The sequence below is a fragment of the Styela clava genome, unplaced genomic scaffold (genome assembly GCF_964204865.1).
Source record: "Styela clava unplaced genomic scaffold, kaStyClav1.hap1.2 HAP1_SCAFFOLD_293, whole genome shotgun sequence".
Lineage (NCBI taxonomy): Eukaryota > Metazoa > Chordata > Ascidiacea > Stolidobranchia > Styelidae > Styela > Styela clava.
This window is the reverse complement of record NW_027556432.1, coordinates 1-2,500: the sequence shown is the minus strand read 5'-3', so window position 1 is coordinate 2,500 and position 2,500 is coordinate 1. Positions and strand designations below refer to the sequence as shown.

The following is a 2,500-nucleotide window of genomic DNA, read 5'->3' as shown; positions in this document are numbered from 1 at the left end:
CAGAGTTTCCTCTGGCTTCGACCTTCCCAGGCATAGTTCACCATCTTTCGGGTCCCAACATGGACGCTCTTGCGCGACCGCCCCGGCAGAGCGGGTGCGTGCGCCGGCGCCCGCACGGGGCTCCGGGTCCGACCTCGTTCCCGACCTCGTTCGGCCAAAGGCCGCCTTCACTTTCATTTCGCCTGCGAGTCTCGAACCACTCGACGACTCGCGCTCATGTTAGACTCCTTGGTCCGTGTTTCAAGACGGGTCGGGAGGGTGGCCGACGTGGCCACGGACCCCGAGCGCGTCGACGGCGCGCCACCGAAGCGGCAGCCCGCCGAACACCGGCACTGCGTACAGTGCAGGCGAACGACAAGCCAGCCGAACGGCGACGGCCGCACACAGAGAGCGCGCGGCATCCTTTCCTCGATCCGCCGCCGGGCCGCACCGCCCGCGCGCTGTAACACCCCCGCCGGAGCGGAGGCCACCTTCGCGCGGGGACTTAGACCGACGGCAAACCGGTCGTGACCCGCGCCGGTCGCTAGTGCGCTGAGACGGTGCGCGAGCCGACTCGGCAGCGGCGCCTTAAGCGTCCCGCGAACCGAGACGGCGCGCCCCCGCACCCAACTGAAAGCGAGCCGGCGACCTGACGGGCCCTCCCGTTTGCCTCTCAACGGTTTCACGTACTCTTGAACTCTCTCTTCAAAGTGCTTTTCAACTTTCCCTCACGGTACTTGTCCGCTATCGGTCTCGCGACCGTATTTAGTCTTAGGTGGAGTTTACCACCCGCTTTGGGCTGCATTCCCAAACAACCCGACTCCGAGAAGACCCGAAGCGGCCAAGGCAAGCGCCCCTATGGGCCTAACACCCGCCGTGGGACGAGGCCTCGATCAGAAGGACACCGGCGCTCGCCGTCAGCCGCACTGGGACTTCCGTACGTCACAACTCGGCGCGCTCGAAAAGCGCGCAGATTCGACGCTGGACTCTTCCCGGTTCACTCGCCGTTACTCAGGGAATCCCTGTTGGTTTCTTTTCCTCCGCTTAATAATATGCTTAAATTCAGCGGGTGCTCTCGCCTGAACTCAGGTCGTATGTGTCAAGCGGGCCGCTTCTTACACGGCCCGCTGGCATCGCAAGTCGTCGCCGCCGGCGCCGACCGAGCGCGTACCGTCGCCGCCTTGGCCCACGGTCGGTCTTGATCTCGTGACCGGACCGACCGACCTGGACCCGCCCCTCGAACGTAGTTGAACACGTCGAGGGGCCGGCGGTGTACGGGACACGCGGTCGCGCCGAGAAAGCTCGGCGACCGCTTCAACTTGGGGCGACGCCCGGCCGTCTTCGCAGAGGCCAGGCGACGGCCCTCGGGTGAGGACGAACGCGACCCTGAGGCAGACGCGGTCCCGGGATTGACCCGAGACCGCAATTCGCGTTCAGAAGGTCGACGTTCAATGTGTTCTGCAATTCACATTACTTCTCGCACTTGGCTGCGTCCTTCATCGACTCGCGAGCCGAGTGATCCACCGTTAAGAGTCGTCCTCGACGTTTCGCCCGGCGCCGAAGCGCGCGGACGTCACACTGTGGGATCGACCACAAAACCACCACCGACAACAACTGCACAAAAACACCAACAAACGGCGCCGAGCGACCGCCGGGCTGGGCCGGCGGCACATCGAGCGCGGTGCCCAGAAGCCACCATCGCACTCGGCTGCCTTGCTATGCCAACGTGTTACGCGTGTCGCACGGGGCGGAACCCCGATTGACGGCCGCCCTCTCGGCGGCACCCAAAGACAATTCAGTGCGCGGTCGGCCGGGGCCTACCACCACCTTCGGTAATGATCCTTCCGCAGGTTCACCTACGGAAACCTTGTTACGACTTTTACTTCCTCTAAATGATCAAGTTTGATCGTCTTCTCGACACGCCGACGCGGCCGTTGCCAGCCGCGACGGGGCCGATCCAAGGATCTCACTAAACCATTCAATCGGTAGTAGCGACGGGCGGTGTGTACAAAGGGCAGGGACGTAATCAACGCAAGTTGATGACTTGCGCTTACTGGGAATTCCTCGTTCAAGGGAAACAATTGCAAGTCCCTATCCCAATCACGAATGAGGTTCAACGGGTTACCCGGACCTTTCGGCCTAGGTTAGACACTCGCTGCTTCACTCAGTGTAGCGCGCGTGCGGCCCCGGACATCTAAGGGCATCACAGACCTGTTATTGCTCAATCTCGTGTGGCTAAACGCCACTAGTCCCTCTAAGAAGTTAGACGCCGACCGAGAAGGTCGCGTAACTATTTAGCATGCCAGAGTCTCGTTCGTTATCGGAATTAACCAGACAAATCGCTCCACCAACTAAGAACGGCCATGCACCACCACCCACAGAATCAAGAAAGAGCTCTCAATCTGTCAATCCTACCTGTGTCCGGGCCGGGTGAGTTTCCCGTGTTGAGTCAAATTAAGCCGCAGGCTCCACTCCTGGTGGTGCCCTTCCGTCAATTCCTTTAAGTTTCAGCTTTGCAACC

The 2,500-nt window shown here is 61.4% G+C and overlaps 1 non-coding gene and 2 pseudogenes across 1 annotated transcript; all 3 read right to left on the bottom strand.

Annotated features, from left to right (window-relative positions):
- LOC144418451 (large subunit ribosomal RNA) overlaps nt 1-1,072 on the bottom strand; it is a 3,696-nt pseudogene extending 2,624 nt beyond the window's left edge.
- A 288-nt stretch (nt 1,073-1,360) lies between these two features.
- On the bottom strand, nt 1,361-1,514 carry LOC144418453 (5.8S ribosomal RNA). Its single transcript, XR_013473466.1, has one exon. It is a non-coding gene; the product is annotated as a 5.8S ribosomal RNA (ribosomal RNA).
- Nucleotides 1,515-1,812: 298 nt separating this feature from the next.
- On the bottom strand, nt 1,813-2,500 carry LOC144418449 (small subunit ribosomal RNA; annotated as a pseudogene; the record flags this gene model as incomplete).